General features: G+C 60.3%; 1 long non-coding RNA gene across 1 annotated transcript; it reads left to right on the forward strand.

The window, feature by feature from the left end:
* Positions 1–1546: 1546 nt before the first annotated feature.
* Positions 1547–8037, forward strand: LOC139035914 (uncharacterized). Its single transcript, XR_011488565.1, has 2 exons — positions 1547–2393; positions 7793–8037. It is a non-coding gene; the product is annotated as an uncharacterized lncRNA (long non-coding RNA).
* The last annotated feature ends 1907 nt before the right edge of the window (positions 8038–9944 follow it).

The following is a 9944-nucleotide window of genomic DNA, read 5'->3' on the forward strand; positions in this document are numbered from 1 at the left end:
CCCGGGCCCTGGGGCTCCACTTCCTGCCCCCTCTCCACTCCCACCTGGAGACCCCTCCTCCTGGCCCAGGGTCTCCGGCTTCCTCTCCTCAGCCTGACACACAGCAGGGCCTGTCAGTGGCACTGCAGTAACCAGACCACTGCCCGCCGGGGTCCTGGGTCCCTCACCGTCCCGCATGTGGGGTGACCTGCTCCCCCTGAGATGACCTGGGAGGCCCCGGCCCTGGCCAGAGCCCAAGGCCTCTGAGGGGTGCAGAGAAACCTCTGAGCTACGAAGAGAGTAGGAGCCACCTGTTTCCTGGAAGCCTTCCGGGGGCGCCCCCTCGGTGGGCACGAGGACACTGGGGGGCGGGCCGCTTCACTAGCGAGCCGGCCCGGCGGCCCTAATCCACCAGCCTCTGGCTCAGAGGCGGCCTGGGGCTGAGGGCACTGATGGCCAGCCTGGTAATTCCTGCAAAGCCACCAGCAGCCCCTCACCGGGCACCGCAGCTGTCCAGATGGACAGGTCTATTTTTAGGCCTGGAGCATGTGCAAGGGCGGAAGACGCCTCCTGCTGGAGTGGCCGCCACGGCCTGGGGCCGTCCCTGCTTCCGCAGCAGGTGGAGACGCACCTGTTGGCCTTCCCGCGGCCTCCGTGGTCCGGAGAGTGGGTCTCGGGACCATGGTCGCAGAGCCGGGGACCAGCTGAGGCCAGACGGGGAGGGGCCCAGCCAGGAGTCTGCATGGAAAGCAGGCCCCGCCATGTGCCCCTGTCCCCAAGGCCAGCAGGAGAGGCTCCTGGGAGGCTCTGCCAGGCAGGCTCGGGGTGCATACCGACAGGGGTACTGGGGACCTGGGCTTCTGCCGCAGGGAGGACCAGGGAAGCTGAGCCCAGTAACCTGCCTCTGTGGACAGGCCTGCCGGCCATGGTGTCTGTCCAGCCCTGGGCAGGGGGCTAAGGAAGGAGGGGGCAGGTCAGCTCCAGGCCTCCTCCCACCGCTGCCCAGGGTCCTGCCCGCTGAGCAGGGCCAGTGCGTCGCTCTGAGCCTGGTGGGGCCTCCTGGTCCCAGGTCACTGGGTGATTTCTCAATCTTCTCCATCTCTCAGCAGCGTGAAGGCAGGGTGTGTCCCATGGTGTCAGGGGTCTGGAGGCCGGCAACAAGCTCAGAGGCTCTGGAAACCCATCCTCCAGATGCGAGGTCTCCTCGCAGGTGGGGGCCAGAGACTGGCCGGCCGTCGGGCGTTAGGGGCACCGGACAGGGCTGCAGACCACGCGACCTCCGACCGTAGGAGACACGGGAGGCTCCCACCCACCTGACTCCCGGCCCACGTGGGGCCTCCAGGCGCCCCACCCCCAGCCTCCGTTTGCTGGCTGTGGGGTCCTCCTACCCACCCTCAACCCGCCCAAGTCCGGGCTGGGTCCCCGCCCTAGATCAGCTGAGACTGAGCGCAGTGCCTGACCCCCAGGGACCGGGCGGAGCGAAGCAGCGTCAGAAAGCAGAGCTCACCCTCTCTCCTGAACACAGGGTGTGGGGGGCCCGCCCTGCAGTCCCGGGGTGGGGGGCGGCGCGAGGGGCGGGGCAGGAGGAACACGCGGGCGGGGGCGAGGCAGGCGCCCCCTGGGCCCTAACCAGCACTTAACTCCTCCACCCAAAAGCCGAGCGCCCGCGGATGGCGGCACCGGAAGGACTCAGACCCGCCGGGCTTCCCTGCCCCGCCCCCGGGCGAGCGGGCCGGGCTGGTGGGTCGGGGCGGAGGGGCTTGCAGAGCCCCGGGTGAGTCTCGAGCAATCGCCCCCTGCAACCCCCGTGAGGAAGAGCCCCGCCCCCGCCCCTGAGCAAGTGGGGGCGGGGGCGGAGAGCAGGGAGACCCTCCCCACGGAGACGCCCACCCTGGGGTCGCACTGCGCAGGGCTGGGAGGGGCTGGGCCAGGCCCGGGCGGTGGGGAGGCGGTCCGTCCCACACTCCCGCCCGGCCTGCAGGCTTCGCTGCCCAGTGAGAGTGGACACCCCCACACCCCCGCCGTCGGGCACCCGGACCCCAGAGCGGCCCTCCCGGCCCCAGTGCACACGGAACGGGCAGAAAGGAACTGCTTGTCGCAACACGGACGGAGCACACCGGTTTCCGTGAAATGATGCCATACGAACCACGTTTTCGGATCAAAGCACAATTAACTGTTTTCACAGAAGTGAAAACAATATTTAGAAGATTTAATGATTTCAAATTGTAAAAATCATCTTTTAGAATCTCCATTTATTTGAAAAATCAAGAATCAAACACTTCCAAACGATGCCTGAGTCAAAGCATGAAGCGTCATGGAAACTGGAAACAGAACTGGACTGTGATGGAGGTCCTCCGTGGGACGCTTTTGTGTTCGACACACGTGTGTGTGACACGCGTGTGGGACAGTGCCAGGTGGGTCAGGGGAAGCTGTGTCGCCTTAGAAGACGAAAAGAAAAAAAGAAAATAGGCAGGTGTCCAACTTAAATCAGAAAAACAATAAGGGCTAAATTAATAAAAGGAGGAGGAAAAGGCAGAAATTAATAAAACAAAATGAAAGGTACAGAAGTTAATGCAATAGGAAATGAAAGCCGGAGAATTGAAGACAAAAGCTGGTTGGTGACTGGGAAGAGGAAAGCGGGGGTTGAGGGGGTGGGGGTTGGGGGAGGATGAGCGATAAGGACAAATTAATATTAGGAATGTAAAGGGGAAACCATCTCACACGGAAGCTTTAAAAGATAAAAATATCGTGAACCACTCAATTTGAAATCTTATTCCAATTGAACAAGTTGGAATTAAAAAAATTAATTCAAGAGAAAAGAGAAGACCAAACGTTTCTATGACATTTAAGGACATTTGACCATTAGCTGAAAAGTGTCCTGCAAGACAACTCACTTCTGGCATTATTCAGATATATTCTACCAAACTTCTAAGGAATGATTTTTTCAGACTTGTACAAAGGGGGAAACCTCCCCAAATTATTCTGGAGCCAGCACAACTTTTAAAACAAAACCAGACAAGAATAGTTCAAGAAGCACATTTTAGTCCAGTCTCTTAAGAAAGGATATAAAAATCCTAAACAAATTATTAGCAAACTGCATCCTGTAAACTGTATATTTTTAAAAAGGGATGCCACTCATGACCAAGTTGGGTTTATCCCAGGAATGTGAGGGTGTGAAATAATATGAAATACCATCTTAGATGAAAATACCTGATAATTTTTCTGACCTTGTCATAAGGCAGACATTGTGACATAAAAAGGCCAGATTTAGGTCAGACATAAAAAGATTAACCATAGTGGAAAATATTTCATAAAGTGACTATATCAGAATGCATAACTTTTATTCATTAGAAAGCACCATGTGGAAACACAAGCCACTCACCAGAGAAAGATGTTGGTGTGTTTCTAGTTTTATTGAAATATATTTGACATATGACATTGTTCAAATTTAAGATGTATAGCATAGTGATTTAATATATGTACATATTGTGACATCATGGCCACAAGTTTAATTAATACCCATCACCTCACATGTGTGTGTTAGTTGCTCAGTCATGTCTGACTCTCTGCGACCCCGTAGACTGTAGCTCGCCAGGCTTCTCTGTCCATGGGATTCTCCAGGCAAGAATACTGGAGTGGGTTGCCATTCCCTTCTCTAGGGGATCTTCCTGATGCAGGGATCAAACCTACATCTCCTGCATTGCAGGCGGATTCCTTACCTTCTGAGCTACCAGGGAAGCCAGCTAGGGTAAAATAAAAGGGTTCAATACTAAAGTAACTGAATGCCAAAATATTAGAATTCATACAAATGATAGTTCACAATCACAACGGTCTAGTGGGGAGATGGAGAAAATATTTCCAATTAAGTGACTGAAGCAATTTGTGTATTTTTACCTCACATAGTTGCGAATTTTTTTCTTTGTGATGAGAACTTTTGAGACTTATCTACCCTCTTAGTAACTTTCAAATACATAGTGCATGCCTGCGTGCTAAGTCGCTTTAGTCATGTTCGACTCTGTGACCCACGGACTGTAGCCCGCCAGGCTCCTCTGTCCATGGAATCCCCAGGCAAGAATCCTGGAGTGGGCTGCCCTTTCCTCCTGCAGGGGATCCTCCCGACCCAGGGGTCAAATCTGTATCTTCTGTGTCTGCTACACTGCAGGCGGATTCTTCACCTGCTGAGCCCTGGGAAAGCCCCGTAAAGACGCGTGCAATGTACATAAATTTCAAATGATGATTATTTATCAATTTTCAAGGTACATTACATTATACATATGTATACTTATGTATCAATACGTGTGAGGAAAAGCCAATGGCCCAATATAAAAATGGGCGAAAGGCCTGAGTAGCTGAGGAGCAGAGAGGGAAATAGTGACCCCTGACCACGAAGAGGAAGGGCCTTTTTCACTGTCCTGTGGGAAACGCGAACTTGCGAAAGTCGGGGAGTCTGACCAGATGGAGTTGGAAGGCCCTGTTCCAAAAAGAGCTCTCCCAGAGCAGGGCTTGGTGTGCACGCAGGCCCGGCCTGCTCAGGAAGCAGGTCGGTGTTTTCCTGTCCAGTTGAATATTCACGCAGCTTTAACCCTGCAAACTGACTCCCGGACACGCAGCTGCTCGGGCGCCAGGGCCGCCTTCCTCAGGCCTTTCTCTGCCAGGCCCCTTCTCAGCAGGGCTTCTGGCACCCCTGTGCCAGCTGTCTTCATGCTCTCACCAGCCAGCACTCCCGGGCCTCCTTCCTTTGTCTGCTGCCTCCTCCAGGATGGCGGCTCCGTGGGGTTGGGCGTTCTGCCATGCTTTTGTAGTGCTCTGAGCCCAGGGCAGTGCCCGGCACATTCTAGACACCCAGTACGTATTGGGAGAATAAAGGAGTGAAGGTGCGGGTGGAGGGATGAACCGCCTGTGGCAGGCATGCCCAGCATTTCAGGGCTTGGTGCTATGTGTGCTAAGTTGCTTTGGTCGTGTCCGACCGTCTGTGACCCCGTGGACCCCATGGTCGTGTCCGACCCTCTGTGACCCCGTGGACCCCATGGTCGTGTCCGACCGTCTGTGACCCCGTGGACCCCGTGGTCGTGTCCGACCGTCTGTGACCCCGTGGACCCCGTGGTCGTGTCCGACCCTCTGTGACCCCGTGGACCCCGTGGTCGTGTCCGACCCTCTGTGACCCCGTGGACCCCGTGGTCGTGTCCGACCCTCTGTGACCCCGTGGACCCCGTGGTCGTGTCCGACCCTCTGTGACCCCGTGGACCCCGTGGTCGTGTCCGACCCTCTGTGACCCCGTGGACCCCGTGGTCGTGTCCGACCGTCTGTGACCCCGTGGACCCCATGGTCGTGTCCGACCGTCTGTGACCCCGTGGACCCCATGGTCGTGTCCGACCCTCTGTGACCCCGTGGACCCCGTGGTCGTGTCCGACCCTCTGCGACCCCGTGGACCCCATGGTCCTGTCTGTGACCCCGTGGACCCCATGGTCGTGTCCGACCCTCTGCGACCCCGTGGACCCCATGGTTGTGTCCGACCGTCTGCGACCCCGTGGACCCCATGGTCGTGTCCGACCCTCTGCGACCCCGTGGACCCCATGGTCGTGTCCGACCCTCTGTGACCCCGTGGACCCCGTGGTCGTGTCCGACCCTCTGCGACCCCGTGGACCCCATGGTCCTGTCTGTGACCCCGTGGACCCCATGGTCGTGTCCGACCCTCTGCGACCCCGTGGACCCCATGGTCGTGTCCGACCGTCTGCGACCCCGTGGACCCCATGGTCGTGTCCGACCCTCTGCGACCCCGTGGACCCCATGGTCGTGTCCGACCGTCTGTGACCCCGTGGACCCCATGGTCGTGTCCAACTCTCTGTGACCCCGTGGACCCCATGGTCGTGTCCGACTGTCTGTGACCCCATGGACTGTCTGAGCCCTCTAGGCTCCTCTGTCCCTGGGATTCTCCAGGCAAGGGTACTGGAGTGGGTTGCCGTGCCCTCCTCCAGGGGATCTTCCCCACCCAGGGATCGAACCTGTGTCTCTTCTGTGTCCTGCCTTGGCAGGCGGATTGTTTACCACTAGTGCCACCTGGGAAGCCCTGCAGGGCCTGGGCGAAGGGCTGACTGAGGCCCCCTCACACACGTGTCTAAGCCTTCGGAGTTCTGTACCATCCTCGGTGAGGGGGCTTCCACGTCTCCTGCATGCAGCGGTGCACCCCTGCACACAGGCCTGGGGCAGGGGCTCTCGCAGGTCCTGGAGGTGGGCTCGGGACCATGGGGCGGGCGTTTGGGGTCCTGGGCTCCTGGCACGTGTTCCAGAGGAGGGCCGTGGCTGTGCGTGGATGCCTCCTCCGTGGGCCGGGGCGAAGTCTGAGGAGGGCAGAGTGGTCCTTCCAAAAGGGCGCCTTGGGCTCGCAAGGGACACTGGGTCCCGTGGGCTCTTGCTGGCAGGCGAGCCTTATGTGGAGCCCCGGAGGGCCTGAGGCTCTGCATTCTCACTAGCTGCCAGGTGAGGCTGGCCCTCCTTGGATGTCGGAGACTGTGGGCGCAGGGCTGGGGGCAGGCGGGATGGGGGAACGTGCATGAGGGGCCTCATGTTCTGTCTCTAAGGAGAAGTGACAGCCCCTGGAGACGGAGCTGCCGGCCTCCAAAAAGCTCACTTGGTCAACAAATGGCTAAATGTGTTAGCGGGGCCTGGTAGGGGCCCCGGGGCCTGGGCAGGCCGGCAGAGGACCCAGAATCAAATCAAGGAGCCCATTGAGAGCAGCAGGGCTGGTTTTGCAGCAGAGAGAATCACATCAGAGGCCTGGAGCCCGCAGCCAATGAGGTTACTGCCCAGAGTGGGCTGGTGGGGGCACCTGGGCTTCCCAGCCCGCCCAGAGGGCACGAGCTCCTGCTGGTGGGAGCATGTTGCTTCCTAAATGGCAGACACTGTGCCTGGTCCTCCTCACACCGCCCTCCCCAGCCTCCTCCGGACCCCCTGGCTGCCTGCCTGGAGGAGGGGGCACAGCCCAGCTGGAGGGGGGAGCACAGCCCGCCTGGAGGGGGGAGCACAGCCCACTTGGAGAGGGGAGCACAGCCCAGCTGGAGGAGGGAGCACAGCCCGCCTGGAGGGGGGAGCACAGCCCGCCTGGAGCGGGGAGCACAGCCCAGCTGGAGGAGGGAGCACAGCCCGCCTGGAGGGGGGAGCACAGCCCACTTGGAGGGGGGAACACAGCCCAGCTGGAGGAGGGAGCACAGCCCGCCTGGAGGGGGGAGCACAGCCCACTTGGAGGGGGGAGCACAGCCCAGCTGGAGGAGGGAGCACAGCCCGCCTGGAGGGGGGAGCACAGCCCACTTGGAGGGGGGAGCACAGCCCAGCTGGAGGGGGGAGCACAGCCCGCCTGGAGGGGGGAGCACAGCCCGCCTGGAGCGGGGAGCACAGCCCAGCTGGAGGAGGGAGCACAGCCCGCCTGGAGCGGGGAGCACAGCCCACTTGGAGGGGGGAGCACAGCCCACCTGGAGGGGGGAGCACAGCCTAGATAGTCTCCTCATATGTTCAAATGAGGACCACTCCATGGGCCTTCCTGGAGGGGGGCTGGACAGCTGAGAGCAGCAGGAGCCCAAGCCCGCGTGGCCTTGTCACCCACACGTTCACATGCTGACGCTTGCGATCCACCTCTACGCGGATTAAACTGTGGGCCGCTGTGGCCTCTGACCTTTAACACCCCCTGAAGGAGCTCAGGCGTGGAGCAGGAATGAGGGCCTGGGCGGGGGCGGAGGCGGTGGGAAACGCAGAACAGGCCTCGGACGGTGAGGTATGCTCAGGAGCCGACTTTATGAGCCCGACTCTTATATCTCCTCAGATCTAGAAAAGCACTAAAATCCTTCACGGTGACGACTGCTCCTCGTGACTCACAGAAGCATCACAAGACCAGCTGAAACCTGCAAAAATGTGAGCTTGGTTGCACATACCCCCCTTCACCAGAGTCACGTTTGCACGGACCTTTCCCTTGCCTTTTTGGAGCAGGCTCTCAGAGCTATCTGAGGTGCTATCTCCTGGACTGCAGTCTTCATTTTGCCCCAAATAAAACCTAACTGCCAGCTCTCACATTGTGCGTTGTTTTTTCAGGCAGTAGCCTCCACCCCTCAGAGTGGAGCAGACCCTTCTCTGCCCCACCCCCGGCTCTGGGGGCAGCAGGGGCTGGGGGAGCTGGGTTGGGGTCCCTCTGTGGGGCTGTGGGCCTGCCCTCCACCCCCAGGGCACCCAGGGTTGGCAGAAGCCACAGTCCTGGGTTTGCCCCAGGACCCAGGCCTTGCGAGTGTCCCTGGCCGTGTGTCCGCTCCCGCCCCAGCTCAGGGCCCCGCGCCCCTGTGTCCCCGGCCGCGTGTCCGCTCCCGCCCCAGCTCAGGGCCCCGCGCCCCTGTGTCCCCGGCCGCGTGTCCGCTCCCGCCCCAGCTCAGGGCCCCGCGCTCCTGTGTCCCCGGCCGCGTGTCCGCTCCCGCCCCAGCTCAGGGCCCCGCGCTCCTGTGTCCCCCGCCGCTCCAAGATGGCAGTGGCAGCTGATGGTCCCTCTCGTCCCTCCTGCAGGGCCCTGCACGGGGCCCGGCAGAGGTGAGCACAGTGGGAACAGAACAGCTGCTCCCCAAGGGCCCCTGGGCTCCGGGGTCAGCTCCTGTTGGTCCCCAGGGCCTGCTGAAGTTTCTCGAGCCCACCCAGCAAGGCCCACCCCCAACTAAGCAGGATACCCCCACCTCCACCCCAGGGCCGGGTCCTGGTGGCGTCAAGCCCATGGGGCATCCCCAGGCTCCAGCATGAGACCCAGCCAGTCCCACTAGACGAGTCTCACTGGGAACAGAAGCAGAAGCCGGCTCTCCTGTCCTGTTAGAACCTGGTGGCTTGTGGCCTCCAGGCCCCCAGCCTCCCCTGGAGCCAGAGGAGGGGCTGGGGGTCTGGGGCCAGGTACTTGCGGAGCAGATCCAGCAGCTCACGGCCCCCCCACCCTCTGCTGCTGAAGGCCCTCCTCTGGCCAACGGGCCGTGTTTTCACGCCCACCACAGGGCTGGACTGTGTCCTGTCTGTGAAGAGCTGAAACCCCTTCCCCTGCTGGTCATCAGGCCACTGCTTCCTTAGACGCGTCGTCCCTCACTTGCCTTTATCTGTTTCTAATTTTTTAATCGAAATGACTTGCTTTTAAAGGAATACCACTTTATGATAAAAATTTGGTCAATACATAAACCAGAAGGAAGAAAACACGTGCCTGCGGTCAACTGGCAGCAGTGAACACGTGCTGTCACCCGAGGGGGACAGAGTGTGCAGACGGCGCTGAATGCAGCAGCTGGCAGCGTCTCCTTTGGTCGTGAAGGGGACACACACACGGTCCAGAAGGCCGGACGCCCCGGGAGCAAGCCGAGCGGGACCCCGGTGCTGCCCTGGAGCCCCGGCTCGGTCCTGCATCCACACGCGTTTTCTGGGGGCGTCTCGGGGGCTCTGCTCAAGGCCAGCCCCTTGGCCAGATGAGCGTGAACATGTCCAGCATCCCGGGGTGGGAAACGAGGAGTAGCTGGGCATCAGGAGCCCGCGGTCGTGGCCTTCGTCCTCTGTGAGTGGAAATAAACGCACGCTTCAGCGAGAGGCTCTGTGCAGGGCTGGTCCTTCCCAGCTCACAGCCTCTGCAGGAGCAGGGCCCTGGGCACAGCCCTACCTTGGAGGGGGCCGTGGGCTTGTGCGGTGCTTCTGCCGTCAGGGTCTCAGCCACGGGACAGGTCCTGCCGGAGCTGGGACAGACAGCCTGGCCCTGAGCCCTGGGGTCCAAAGGCAGAGGGTGGGGGTGAGGGCAGGGAGTGAGGTGCAGAAACACACCCGCAGAGCTGGGCCAGGCCAGGGGCAGGAGCGGGCGCTGCGCAGCCTGGCTCTGGCTGCAGTCTGGCGGCGTGGGGAGCACGCCGATTCATTTGTCATTTGGCCAAAGCCTGTCTTCAGGGATGCTTGGACAGCGTTACAAACCTTATCACAAT

The sequence above is a fragment of the Odocoileus virginianus genome, chromosome 7, assembly GCF_023699985.2.
Source record: "Odocoileus virginianus isolate 20LAN1187 ecotype Illinois chromosome 7, Ovbor_1.2, whole genome shotgun sequence".
Lineage (NCBI taxonomy): Eukaryota > Metazoa > Chordata > Mammalia > Artiodactyla > Cervidae > Odocoileus > Odocoileus virginianus.